We start from the raw sequence: 15260 nt of genomic DNA, 5'->3' as shown, positions 1-15260 counted from the left end.
CTCAAAAAGGATAAATATGAATGCTGAAAGCTTTACGCAACCTCCAAAGTGCCTCACAGGCATTAATTAATTTTCACAGAAAACTTGTGTGGGAGAGGATCGGAGCTGTAACTCTTCAAAGGAGGTACTGACTCCCTGCAGCTCTTGCTAGCAGTGGTGGGAGCGAGGAAGAGGAGGGCTCCCAATGCTCGCAGGGATTGGGTTGGCCAGACAAACAGAATTCACATCAGACATATCCCCAGCACCATATGGAGCTTCTTTGGGAAAATCCCTGGTGAACTAACTCACCCAGGTCCACAGGGAGAGTCAGAGGCAGAAATAAAACTTTTCCTCCTTCCTTGTATTAGTGATTCTGGATACCAATGATTTACATAAAAGTGGGGAACTGAAAGTGTTATTTTTGCTATATCCCCCTCAAAATTCAAATATATAATTCGCTGATACAAGGAAGAGTGTCTTGTCCCTCAAGCGTTATGCTGAACAGAAGTTGACCATTAAACTCCTCTGTGCAAAGCATTCGTATTTTACAATCCACAGTGTCACTATATTGTTTAAACACTGTTAAGGAGAGCTTTATTCTGCGAGTGTACATGCCTCCTAGCAGAAGTCCAAGCAGTGATGCATGATACAGCTGTATACAGCTATCATTTTACTGCCTTCATTTCCACTTACAGAAGAAAACTCTGCAAGGGGAAATTTGCTGAAAGAAGTGTGGGCTGAAGAGGTATTTTTGGTGCGTTTCATCTCCCAGGTAAATGCACAAGCTGTCATGAAATGGGCCCTGTTGTCTTGACAGTAGATTGGCCAGCACCTCTCCCCTTGCTAGTGCACTGTAAGGGCAACTGGCTATTTAAGATGAATAGGGTGGAACGCAGCAAATCTTGGATTATTCTGACAAGGACCAGTTGCTATCGGCTGGACTGGCAGCCTGAACAGAGTTATACAGATTCCCCTTTTCCCAAGCCCTTTCCTCCTATGATATTTAGTTGACCTGCTTGTTCTACCAAAGATGCAACATAACGCTTAGTACCAGGCTTGGAGATTTCCTACACTTCACATACCAAGGTTGGAAAGGCGGTTGTATTAGGCAGGAAGAATAGAGAGAAGGTGTCCTTGTCTCAGAGGCTTGTCCTTGAAATGAGAAGGACTAGAAAAAGGTGAGTGTTGAAACAAAGACAGAAGCGACTTATCTAACTAATGGATGGCTGTCAGCAGAGCTGGGCTCTGTTTCATCCTTGAGCAACTCTTCCCCCCTCCAGAGTGGTGCTTTCCCATGGCGGTTAGCAGCACATAACTACAAAGCACTTTGTCACCAAGGGCCCCGAGGGCACATACAGACTGCACCCGAAGTACGTCTATAAGGCACATGCCCTCTCCTCGCCTCAGAATTATAACATCTTCCCAGGTCCCATGCCTGCTTATTTCCCACCTTGCCTTCTCCTATCAGCCCGTGTTATCTGATCAATATGCTGGGGCAGTCGGAAACAGCTGATTAGCACTAGCAGGAGAGCGCTGACACCTCGCCAGAGAAATTACAAGGAACAGAAGAGATAAGCAGGCACCCTGAGTACACCAAGATAATGCTGGTTTGGTTTTCCTTGCACTCGTTCTGCCTAGGTAGCACAGATGTGAGCATGGACACCCTCATGTGAGAATGTTAGCGAGTTCACCAGAATTTGGAGATACATATTTATGCTGACAGACGAATGTATATGATTCAGTGGGAGAAACAGCATCAGTCAGCAATGCTTTCTTTTCCACAAATTATAGAAGACAAGAAAGTCTATAAATAATACCCCTTTAAACTCCTTAGGAGGCAGCTAGGTGAGTCCCTCAGTTACATCAAAGGCAATTACCCAACTCCAAGACATCCAAGAGAGCCCTGAGGCCCCCGGCACAGCCACCTGGACAGTCAGACCTACCGCACAAGGGAAGAGTGATTGGATTTTACATGCTGAGCGTGGTGGGCCTGCTGGCACATCCACAAGCTAAGGGACTACAGGGCACCCTCATTTGTGCAGAGCAGAATGGTATTGAACCTACAGTGCTGGCTACGAAGCCCTCTTCAGAGGGCGAGGGAGAGGGCAGGAGGTAGTACCTGTGTGCCACGTGCAGACCGATTCATTTACATGGCAGGGTGACATGGAGCTCGACTGATCCATGGCTTTGGCTGCTGCAGCAAATCCTAAACCTTAGACTACAAGACAAATCAGAGACTTCCAGGCAGTAGACTTCCGTGGCTGTAGTTAATGCGCTTTCCTGTCTGTGTGCAGGAATGGCTCAGACAAAGGCGCAGCAATGACAAATTACACACCCTCCTGCAATTATGGTCACAACACGCAGGATGTATTTTTGACCTAGCGGCTCTAGCAGGGCCCCCTTTGAACGCATAAAAATCTTTTTTGTTTATTATGCGACAATCTGATGACACCATGCACATCAGAGTGTCTAATTGCCTGGAGTATTCCAATGGGTGCTACTTGGCTGATCATAAACTGTCAGTGAAGGAAAATTACTGATAAACACACTATCTTGCCTCATCATATAAATAATTGGTGGTATTATGAATGCATGAGCCAGCACAATTAGGACCTGAAGGTTGTGCCATATGTCACAGCAAAGCTAATTTCTCCTAGATTTGCAATGAGGCCTATTACTCAATGTCACAAGCTTACTTAGAACTGGATTTGGCTTGATGTAAATCAGCCTATGTTACAGAGAATGGAGATGCTCTGACTTATGCCAGGTGATGAACTAGTCCGTAATGTCCATATGGGTCTGTAACTATCCATATGGACACAGACATGAACACTCTGCACAAAACCACTACTGTACCTTTTACAATTATGGTTCAAGATAATAAAAAGGCTAATGATGTATTATGTGCCCATCAGAAGCCCCAGATTAACAGGAGAGTAAAATTTTCTAATTGTTACAGGTCCTAAGTAGACAAAATAATGTCCATTTTGTTTTGTAGGTTGGTTGGAACTGAATTAGTGAGAAAGATTAACTTAATAAGTACAACACTAACACTGGAAATGTCACATATTGACAATGGATACAGACATGTAAATTTTAAGGTTAGAATGGGCACTGCAAAACATGAATTCACTGCATAGGAAATATGCAGCAGAGCAAAAGACCTGAATCCAGACCTCCTAAAAGCTAGTCTGGTATTTGGAGCATCTTTTCTCCAGTGCCACAAGCCCTTCATCTTCAGTAGGCGGGAAGGGATACGTGAGTGAGAGGTAGGGTGGCAGGAAATAAATCAGCCTCCTCCGTACTTCAGCGCAGACACGGCATGAACAAGGAAAGGCTGCTCTGCCTACCAATGGGTTTGGAGCCTCCTCGGAGGGAATCCTAGCGATGGCAGGATGTGAAATACGAACATATGTATTGCGAGTCAAGTGTGAATGCTCAGAAGCTCTGAGACTATACAAAGTTCAAGACAGGTCCACATGAAGCTCCAATGGCTGCGTGGAGGCTGCGGGAAGTAGTGCAAGGGCCTGGGCAGACAGCGCTCTGCTCCCTGCGTCCTTACCGAGGCAGGGCCTGGCTCGCAGCTTCTGGAGAAGGATACTTGTCAAATTCTGTACAAAGCATGAAACAGAGGTCTGGACCATTCCTGAGCACTGATTTTTCCTATGGCAATGGGCTTATTAAAATAGCAACAGTCCACCTACTTTGCTGGCAGTCTTCTCACTCGCTCAGCGCTCCTGATGTGCCTTGCTGTTTGCAAGCAGATCTGCCCGTTCCTCAGACCCTGCCCCAAGCTCTCAGTGCCCTGGGCAGCGTTGGTTTGACTGCACTGTGGCGATGAACGGAAAGGTGCCTGCTTATGGCTGATGTCTCACATTGCATTGTGCCTTGAGATTCTTGAGTGTTTACAGGCTACACTATAGAAACAGAGCTTTTTCTGCATCTTCTAAACCCATGCAAACCGCCAGCAGGACAGAACAGTTTATTTTATTCAGAACAGGATAGCAGAGCTAATAAGCACTAGCAAAGCGAGCATTAATAAGGTGCTATAAATACCAGTGTCCCCCTCAGAAGCAGCAAGGGGGGCTCAGCTTTCAGCTCTGTGCCTTCCAGCAAACCCAAGGCTTGAACCCACACAGAAATCCCCTCTGATCCGTTATGGGCTCACATTATCCACAGCACTAGCTCTTTTAATTTGACATTTTCCTCCAGCTTTTCCAGCCTGATTCAAACTCCAGCCACCGAAAGAGAATTTACATTTCCAATTCATAGGCAATACAGTCCATTAGGTTTAACAAGTGAATGAACTTCACATGTAACCTACAGCAAGCATCAGCTCTGTGGCTATTCATTTTAACTGATTACCTCGTTTGCTATATCTAGGAGCCCCTGGCGTGGCCATGGCAACTGGTTTTGCTTAAATGCAGCTGAACAGTGAAGTTAATTTTAGATTAGGTGAGGAGGAGGCTGGTGCACCAAGGGAAGCTCAGCACTAGATTCCTCCTCTCGTTCTCTTTAATGGAATTCACTCTGCCTGCCAGTTTCTTTGCAGTTGGCTGTACCCTTGCAGTCATGCACCAGGCCTCCAACGCACACATCCACTGTGCTCCCCGGGGTATGCCAGGCTTCAGACATCCATGTACCAGACCAACCGCAAGTTCATTAGTCATCCACAAGCTCTCCAAGCCACCGGCACATCCTCTTCAACTCTGCTGGTGGGTTCCTCTGTTCTACCTGGAAGTCAGCCCTCTATGTTGGAGCTTCTCCGCTAGACTTTGTATATAGTCAGTGGAAAAAAACAGATGGGGTGGTTTGTCTCATCCCAAAATAGGTATCTAACCCAGGTGGGTTGACTTGCCCTCTCCATTCTAGCACTGCATATATCACTGAGATAGTTTTCTTTTGGTGTGTTATAAAGGTGTCACCAGTATCTTAAAAAAAGAGAGAAAAAAAGGCCTGTGAATAGTTATATGCCAGCTCAGTACACTCATGCATGTATATTGATGTGAATACTCCTACTTTAGCCAGAGAAAAAACATAAATATGCCAGAAGTGACCTTAAACATAATTAGTACTTTGGACTTAAGAGGCATGTTTTGGTTGTGCTTATGAGGATGTGAAGTAGGTGGTAAGTGGGCATTTCCTAAGCCTCCTTATTACAAGTGCTTCCTCCAGAATTGCAGGAAGCAACCAATGCAAGACAGATTTCCTAAGTCTCTTCTTCCAGCCAACACTCACCCTGGAAAGCTTTCTCGGGGGCTGTGTTAGCAGGGCCTCCTTTGCTTTTTTGGGTTTTCTGCCTCTTCACTGCCTGCTTCTGTGATATTTCTGGCTCCCTGCGCTCACCCACACAGACTGCTCCACCCAGCCCCAGGAACCCTGCTGCGCGTACACCTCCTCCCAGCCAGCTTGGGCTGGTCCTTCCATCACTTCAGCTATTTCACTCCAGCTGGAGCTTACCCACCCTTTACATGTAACCTGCAGGAAGGGCAGCCACTACAGGCATCAGGCTGCACTCAATCCCGGCAGGACAATATGCTCTGTGAAGCCGTACACCGTCCAACAGACACAGGCACTTGCTGCTTATCGTACATTCAGCAGCACCCGGTCCACAGCCTGACTGGCCGATAAATAGCGAGTTGACTCCCCTGATGGACACACCACAAATCTGCAGGCGGGCAAATGCATTAAACACACAGCAATGTCAAACAGACCTGTATCAGCCCAGTGGCATGTGGTATAGCTACACATACAATGCGTGCACCCAGAGTCATGCGTTAGCATTTTTGTTATACATCCATACGCTGTATGCAAACCATGACTGTCTATTAATACATATATACATATGCTCATATAAGAAAGCAACAGTGAAATAAAAACAAAACCAAAGCATGCCTTGCTTTGGCTCCAAGCCGTTGCCTAGCGTAACAGGAATGTGTTTGTCTGCATTCATGCCTGCAGTACAGCCGCTGTAATGGGCTGTTTGTACAGCATTTAACACAGCGACGCCTGAGCACAGCTTCAAGGGTATCCGTATTGCAAGCAACAGCCAGAGGGAAGGACCTGGCTCATTCAGGGAAGGCACCTTCTAGATCTCTTAAGCAACTTTGTATTTACTTGGCAGCAGCTCTGCTGATTCACTGCGACCTTGACCCTCAGCCCGAGCAGGCAGCAGCCCTGCTGCCAGGCTCATAGACCTTCTCCAGGCGCCCCAGCCTCCGTTGCTGGGCTCAGTCAGCTGCAGAACGCACACTGCTACCCATCTCAGGTGACATGACTGGTTTTATGATATGCAGTGACAGGTAGCAGGAGGCCAAGTTCTGTCTCTTAAACAGTCCGCAGTAAATCTCTAGGGACTTTTAGGGGGAACCCTACGTAGGACAGGAGGAATGGACTCCATGTCCTTGGGGAGGCTGTCTCCATCCCGGTGGCCCTGGGTCAGAGCAGCTCTTTCCTCTGAGCCTTGTGGTCATAATAGAGACCAGAGTCTGTGCCCTGCTCCGTCCAGTGTGTCCCTTCCCTGTTGTCCAGCATAGCCATTGCCAGTCCTCCCCCACCCAGCGCTTCCTCATGCTGGAGGACTTTTGCTTCTCTTCCCACCCTCTCCCATGTCCAGAGCCCCGAAATAGGGCTGAACCAAGCCCTGGTTCTCTTTGCTTGCATGAGGTTGGATGACAAGATTAGCATGTTAGAGTCCCCTTCGTTTATGTCTTTTTGCTTTGAGTGCAGGCCTCTGTCCATCCAGGCCAGGACTTCAGAAGAGACAACAATAACCAGCATCTCTCTAGTAATTATTGCTAATGCCAAGAACTGGGGGAGAAGAGAGAGGGAGAAGGAAAACATCAGCTGCTACAGTCTTTTCCAGGAGACAGTTAAAAAGAAATTCATGCAGAGAAACCTATTGAGATTGATTAACCAACGTTGTGATTTGTAATTTTGCTTAATGCTATTAAAGAAAAGCATTGACCATTTGTTCAAGAGAAAGACTGGCAGGGTGCCAAGTTTTTGCATAATGAATTCAGAGGATTAATCCTATTAGTCTTCCTCCCTTCCCCCAGCCCCTTAACTTCTCTGAAGATGAATAGAAGATGCAAAACCAGCCAAATATCAGATGCAGCTCAGCCAGTATCTGGCTATCAGAGACCTTTGTGCCTGCCCTGTCAGACAGCAGAATGACTCGGAGGAGCAGCAGTAGGTGAGCAGAACAATGGGCGATATTATCAGCGAGGCTGGGAGGCCCTTTCAAAGCCTCCAGCAGCTGAAATGCGCAGAACAAGAGAGGAGGAAAGAAGCTGTGTGGCTGGGGAGTAGGCAGAGGCATATTATTAGCAGGTTGCAAATGGCGCAGGCGAGGGGGCTGCACTCCAGCACGTGGCATGCAGAAGGCATGCCATGGTGCCACCCTCCATCACTCGCACATCTGCATGCTACAAGGGTTTTGGCCCCTTTGGAGAGTCAGCAGGCACCTGCAGCTGGGTGTTTCCATCGAGGGTGTCAGGGTCTAGGTCACCCTAAGCAATGAGTCAGATGCTTGCAATTGCCAATACCACAGGAGGTGCCGTGAGCAGGGGTGACTCCTTCCTTGCATTCCCTCCCCTGCCAACACCTCAGCTTGCAGAGGGTGCAGCAGCCCCATCTCTGCGAGTACCTCTAAGGGCTCCGACAGGAACAGCTCCACACAGGCAGCCTCTGCTACCACCAACCCAACGCACTGAGCCCCGTTGTAGAGCCATCAGAAAGACTGAACTAATTTTCTGAGCTTCCTCTCCCTTACCTTTAAGTATCATGGCAGGGAGAAAAATAACTCTTCCACACCAAGTTTTCTAGTCCTCTAGCTACACATAAAGCATTGCTAACACACTTTCCCCGGGAGCCGGGCATGACATTTGCCAGTTTCCTTTGGTGCAGTGTGTCACCTATAGACAACATCACGTTAGCTTCACGTCATTACATGTGACAAACCTCTGCATTAGGGGCCATAAATATTTATATAGCATGAACTCAGAGACAACAGAGCCGACACCTTGCATTGCAAAGCGATTTAAGCACGGAATATTATTTACAGCTTCCTCAGTGATACTTGTGTCTCCCGTTCAGTGCCTCCCTCTGCATTATTTCCTCCAGGAAAGCAATGCTGCCCAAGTGTTCTCCTGTGCCTTCAGGCATCGAGGAGTTTTTCCTGTGTCATTTTTCAGCTGGAACTGATTGTACAGCCCTTTCCCTTTCAACCGAGCACATCCCACACAATCAGCTCTAACCAAACGACAGCAGAGCTAAAGAAACCAGAGCTACCTACAACACAGCAAAATACAACAAAACCCAGCTGATGGACTGCCCATGCAGTGTTGCTTTACTGGCTGTTTTCAACCACCAGAATGGTAAACTGCTCATTGCTTCATTTTTCTTAGCAGTTTATTTCAAAGCCAGACCTGATGGCACTAAAATGTGCCAGTCAACACCTATTTCCGAGAGGGTTTGCTAGGTTAAACCCTTTCAGCAGTACCTCAGGGCTGATGCGGCATCCCAAATCCAGCCAGCCACAGCAACCTATTCACCAGTGAAATTCGTGCTGGTAGGAGCTGCTGGAACTGCTCCTTCTCAGATGCATGTGCTCCCTCCTCTGCATAGCAATAGCACAGTACCTTTATCTCCCATAAAAAAAGGTTTCATTCCTTACCTGACCACAGGTGTGGGGAAGATCGCTGCATCACCACCGCACGTCCGGTCCTTAGTCTTCTGCAGAAGCTGTAAGCCAGGAGGGAAGCTAGCAGTGCCAAGGGTTTCTGGTTGTGGCCATGTGTCCTAACAGCCATAGATGCCTCAGCTGCTGCCGAGGTTTTTCCATCATTGACAGCAAGCTCAGGAAGGAACGACACATGCATCAGTGCTGCATCAAACCAGAGCATCACTGTGGTCTGCCAGGAACAGCAACACCATGGGGAAAGCAGACCCTCTTATTTAGTTTTTTGTTTTTTCTTTTCTTTTTTTCCCCCACAGCAGCTATTACACAGGTGCTTGGTGTCTTATATTTCCAATACTCTGATGAAAGCAATCAGCTGTCAAATATCTCCTTTGCACGTTCTTTGATGGACACTCAGACTTTGTGTTCTTTTCCATTAATAGTTTACTAATAAATTTCTTGGCATATGTGCTTGAAGAAACAGCCAAATTCAAAGCAATGTTCGGAGAATATTTCCAGAAAGCAAATTCAGAACTCAGTATCGTGACCATTTGAGCCCAAATCAAAGTATCCTCCAGCTGGGGAGCAGGATCACAGGGGGAAATATCCGATTCAAGGCTCATCCAAGCAGCTTATGCTGAAAATACTGTCTGCTGCTTGTGCATTAGCCACAGTTTGAGAAGCTGTTGCAGAAGTGATTCCACCATTGATTTTTAAAAGAAGATCTGGCTGGGAAACTTGTAAGCTGCTCACGAGCAAATTTCAAGCTAAGATTTGTCCAGAAAATTATTTTCCACAAGGTTTTCGCTCAGTTCTAGTTTTAACCTAACAAATCCATGCTTTTAGAGTCCTCAGACACCATTGCAGTTATCTAGCCCGTACCCCAGCATAACAAGCCATGAAATTCCTGCATCTCACACTTATGGGTTGTGACTGAACTGGAACATCTCACCGGGCTTCCTGCGTGCAGGGGCAAGGGGCCGGGCAGCATTTCCTCATATCTCAGCTAGCCGGACAGGCTCTGTCCACGCTCACGCGGAGCTTCCCAAGAGTCCCAGGAGGGTGGTAATGTTTCACCTGCAGAGTTATTTCACAGGAAGCAACGCTTGGTGGGACAAGCGCTTGTTGATCCTCACAGACTGCCAGGTGACCACCACATTAAATCAGCATCTCCTCAAGCAGGCGCAGAGGGATGGATCAGCAGGAACAAGCCTCTGGTGGTGGTGGATCAGCAGCTGAACATCAGGATGCTGGGTGAATGGTGTCCCACTGCTGCAAGGCCTCACAGGATCCTCCAGGCAGCATGTCCATGGTGGCTGAGCTTGAACCAGGAGCATGAGGCAGGATCAGACCCTGCCAGGGCCCCAGCCCATGGGGCCAGGCCTGCCCCAACATGGCCCCACCAGGCAGAGCCAGGCTGCAGGCCCCGGCCCGAGCTTAAATGGAGCTGGGGGCTGGGGGCAGGGCGGGCATGGAGGCCCCAGGTGTGGCCACTCAGGGCTTATTAGACCCCCAGACACCTCCCTGAGGCCCAGATCCTGGGGTTTAGGTGAGAAAAGCCTTTTTGGGTCAGCTTTGCTCCTCCTCCTCCTCCTCCTGCAGGCCAGGCTCTAGGGGGCTCCCCAGCCCTGAGGGGGGAGGCGCTAGAGAGGCGCCTCCATTTTGGGGCTGAGGCAGCAACCAAGTGCTGCGGGGCCTGGGGCTGAGGGCTGCTCTGCCAGCCCCGGCCTGGCTCCAGGCCCTGGTTTCCTCAGGGCTGGCCTGACCCCCGTGTCCCATCCCTGCGGCCCCTTGGGACAGCCTGACCCCTAAGGCCCCTCAGGGCGCCCTGTCCCCCCCCCTTCCCAGCCTGTCCTGCAGCCCCTCAGGGCAGTCTGACCCCCCCCATCCCATCTATGAGGCCTTTTGGGGTGCCCTGATCGTTGCACACAAGTTTCCAAGTTATTACCGAGAGAGGCGAGAGCGTGCGAGCGCGCCAAGCGCACTTACCCGGCAGCCCTCCAAGGGCACGGGGGGCGATTGCCAGCTCTCCTCGCGGCTCAGGAGGTGGCCTGGCACCAAGTGCGTGCGGCCACCCCGTCGCCCTTGGCCGAGCGGGGATGGCCTGCCCTGCCCTGCCGTGCAGCCGCCTGCCCACCCCGTGCGTTGGGGGAAGGAGCTGCCGCATGTGGGATGGGACCTTGAAAGGCAGCAGATGGGTTTGATAGGTCCTACCTGTGTCAGGGGACACCTGCCAGAATATTTAGCAGCCACCAAGTCACGTATGACCCACGGTGACGTACTGCTGGAAAGAGCAATCACTGCAAGAGGGAGAGCAAATCCTCAGAGTGAGTGTGTCTGTGCTTTTCTGTGAGCTCCTGCAACAGGAACCTGGCCTGGATGGATCTATAGCAGCTGGAAACCCCGTCAGATCGATTTCCACGGCAGCTGCAGGATGTTCAGGCACCGGGCACGTATTCTCGGTCCCATTCAAACTCCTTGCGTCCCCAGCTGGGACAGCCCTGCCACCAAAATGCACGGGACAACTGCAGGCTGGGGAAGGGTGCAGCTGGATGCTGCTGGCAGCTGAGGCACGGCACTGATAGTCAGCGGGGTTTCTGGATGCAAAAGAAACATCCTAGAAAATTGCTCCTGTCTTGTTTCCTCAAAATGTTTTGTAATGAGGCTTGCAAGCCATAAAATTTTCAATACTACGATGATTTTGCCCTCTCATTTCAAGCAGTGCGTCTCTGAGAATTAGCTGCCTGAATACCTAAAGACAGTCTCCGCTAAGAGAGGCTTATGAACGCATGATAGGGCGTCCTTCGAGCACCTCGGGCTCCCGCAGGCTGCTACGCAAAGACTGTGCCCAGGGCTCCTTTTTGGCTTCCCAGGATTATATAGGAGCAAACATCAGACCTCTCCAGCCTCCCCCAGTTTCTTCGTGATGAAACCTGAACCTGCTGCCTTGGCTTCTAGAGGTGTGAGGTCTCAGTGTTCGTTCTGCAGAAGAATTTGTGCGGCTCATCTCAGTGCCATGAGCAAACTTTGCAGTGAGAAGTCTGTGCATCTGTGGTGTCAGGAGGCCTCAGCTGCTGGGCTGCACGTGTGCATCGAGCCTGGTGCAGCCTGTGTACATGCATCTAGATAAGAAACTCGTCCTGGCTTTAGCAGCACGAGCTGGCTGCCCTCCCGCTTAAAGAGCGGGGCAGGGAGTGCCGCGCAGAGCCCAGGCCCTGCAGAAGCGGCCATGGGGCTTGGACACGGGTCCCACGAGCTTCACGGCTTGGGAGGCAACAGCGAGCAGACAGCCGCCACGGGAGCAGTCGATCCTCCATCTCCGTGCAGCTGCGTGCTGCAGCTGGGTGTCCCGAGGGCTGAAGTCCTCCGGCCCATGTGACTTGGGAGGCTGCCGGATGGATGTGATGAGTCTGTCTGGCCTCTCTGACCCAGCTCCCACTTGCCGCCGACGCGAGGGGCCGGGAACGGCCAGGGCTTGCTGCGCCGGGGAATCCGGGAGCCCTCGCGGCGGCGCGCACAGGACGGAGCATCCGTCACCGGAGCGCTGCCGGACCGGAGCCGCAGCCGCTGCCGAGGCGGCCGGGGGAACGGGTGAGTGCCGAGCACGTTAAGCAAAGAACATTGTGTCTTATGCCTGCCTGAGGGCTATTTACACAGTTCCAATTGATTTGTTGTAACCTGTAATTATTTTAGTTGATTTTGTTCATGCTCTGTTTGTTTTCACTCTCTGGAAGACGGGCAATATTTCTCACCGCTAAAGCGATGCTGAACGCGATGGGGAGGGTGGGGGTCTGGCAGAACAGCAGGTCTCCAAAGGGGCGGCCGCTCGCCTGCTTTCCAGCCACCCTCTGTGGGCAACGGCTGCTCGCTCCCCTGCCCTTCCGACGGGCTAACAGGAACGCACCTTTGACAGCTAGCTGGATTCCTTCCTCTTGTTTATCTCGCATCTATTCTTATTCTGGTGATTTGTTTTAATATTTCTCCTCCTTGCCTCCACGCCACCCTTACCATGGCGAAATGGCATCATTGCACGGTAAGTCAGTGCTTCCTGCCAACAGCAGAACAGAGATCCGGGGAAGCCAGTCTCGGCCAGAGCTAGCTCCCGCGCCACCGAGGACTGGCTCTGCCCGTGTCCCTACGAGCTGCATCCCTTGCTTCATTATCCAGGCTGCATTAGTAGCTAGAGACACCTCTGTGCTTGCTCTTTGGCTGGAACCGCTCGGTGTCACCTGAGAGCTAGAGGGAAATCCTGGATGGGACCCATGTGCTCGCCCCGGTCTGGGGGTTGGTGAGCAGCAGGTTTGTTTGTTCCTCTGATCCATTTAATGGGTCACCTTTCTCGTTTGCTGCCTTTTACTTCTCAGTTTCCTGGGAATGCTCTGCTGGTATTGCAAAGGAAGGGAATTATTATGCAGAAAAGAAGTGGGAGAGATGCTATAAATGTAAAGAGCAAGAGCAATCCTTAATCATCGCCATCATTAGTTAATTGCTGTAGCCCGAGTCCATTCCAAGGAGAACACAGAGTTTTAAATATAGATGTAGAAGCTGGATCTATTTTTATAATTTTGTGCTCTCTTTCAAAAGGATTCCGAGTGCCGCGAGTCCTGTGGATGTCAACACCGAGTACCTTTCCAAATGGAGTAGGTCTCACTAGCATCCAGTGGGACTTGGGCTCCTGACTGGGACATTTGGGAATCTGCTTAGAGAGGGCGATGCCTAACAAATGTGGAAGGATGTTTGTGTTTCTCATGTGTGGCTTTGGCACTCTGCACCGGCAGCGGAGCTGGCAAGGCAGAGCAAGAGGCGTTTGCTCCGGTCCAGGTGTACGGCAGAGCAGAGCGGAGGCCTGTGCTGCCGTCCAGATTAGCCCAGGCTGCTGGAGCCAATTCCTTTGGCAGTGCCGGCAGCTCGGCTGCATGCGGAAGGTGGCTCCGAGAGATAAAGCCCCAGTTAATGCCTTTTTCCCATCGATGGCAGGGCTCCCTGCGCCGCACGGCCGTAGGGATGGACGCGTTGCCCTTCCCGTGCTGTCATGCTCCGCGCCGTGCCGCGGCTGCTTCAGCGTGTGGCCAGGTTTGGCTCGAAGGGCAGCGTGACCATGTGCAAGACAGGGGATGTGCCCGTCCCTGTGCTCAGGAGCACACAGTGTGTGTGCGCACACCCTTGTGCAGGGTCCGTGGGGTGCACGAGCGAGTGTGCAAGTCCACGTGCGTCTCTGAGCATCCAGACACGACCCAGGCAGTGTCTGAATCCACGTGCTCAGCCCGGTTGGAAAACACATGTGGATCAATGCATGTCAGCACAGTGCTGCCGCCTGTCACAGCGCGAGCGGGTCACCGGAGCCACGGTCACGCTGAGGCACAGCTGGAGCATGGGGACGGGTACGCTTTGTCCCCGCGTAACGTGCTGACAGGTGAGAGTGTCCCCGTCTGCAAGAGCTTGAGTGTGTAATTGTGTGCGGGTGTCTGAGCATGTCCAAGCGCGCACGTCCTTGAGCTTTGCAAAGGAGGATTAAACGCCAGGCGCCTGCGGAGCTCTGCCGAGGGCTAACGCCTGATGGATTGAACCTGCTGGACTGTTGACAGATACCTGGGCTTAGTCGCTTTTCTGCACTCTGGCAACACTTGTACAGCATGTCATAACTAAAAATTCTGCTGCACTGAATTGAATCGTGTCCCGGGTGTGACAGTGCAGGGCGATGCGTGTGCATGTACGCACACCTCTTGGCGCAGCGCGTCCTTGCGCCTGTGTGTTCCCGTGCCTGCACACACGGACGTGTGGGTGCACACTCGATGGCATGCGTGCAGCCAGGCGCGCCTCAGCGGTGCACACGTGTGCGTGTGTTTCTGAGGTGTGCTTACACATTTATTTTTAAACGTGTGTGGTTCCCCCTATGCCGGGCCATGTCTTGGCATGTGTGTGTGGAGCAGATTAAGGAGAATTAGGAGCTTAATTACCTATCTCTTGGTCCACAGGGCTGGCATAATAAGGAGAGATGGCTGAATTGTGACTACCCTGCAAATACTCAGACTGAGCTTCAGAGACCAGGGCTGACCTCTAATATTGATCTCTGGTACCCTGGGGCCACCTTTGTCCCCCCCTTCTCCTCTCTCCAGGGACTGTGCGTGCGTTCAAGCCACCCGTAACTAAAAGCATCCATTCTACCCAAAGGTAGTAATTTCCCTGGGCTGTTCTGCAGCGGGGAGGTCGTGACAGCGTGCGCGTGGCCTTGCAGCGCATCCCCGAGGGGCAGCTGCCCGTTTGGGGTGAAATTCTGTGCTTTGTATGGGATGGGTTAATGGGTTCTCTTGGCTTTGGTGCCTGTGCGCTGACTCGTTCGAGATCCCAGGTCAGCCTGGCGGGGTGCTGGGACAAGAGGCTTTTCGCTAGCGTTGTTTTTCCTCCTGGCTATCTCCATCAGCAAAAGGGCAGCTTTCAGGAAGGAAAGGCAGATGGGCTCCCGAAGGCACGGGGAAAGCGGAGATAATGTGCGCTTGCTGCATTACAGGGCGCACAAAGCCCAGCAGCCGTATATAGACTTTCCTGCAGCATTTCCACGATGCTTCGCCTTTTTGCGTGGGAGCGACCGCGGCATTGCCTA

The sequence above is a fragment of the Apteryx mantelli genome, chromosome 25 (genome assembly GCF_036417845.1).
Source record: "Apteryx mantelli isolate bAptMan1 chromosome 25, bAptMan1.hap1, whole genome shotgun sequence".
Lineage (NCBI taxonomy): Eukaryota > Metazoa > Chordata > Aves > Apterygiformes > Apterygidae > Apteryx > Apteryx mantelli.
This window is presented reverse-complemented; position numbering follows the sequence as displayed.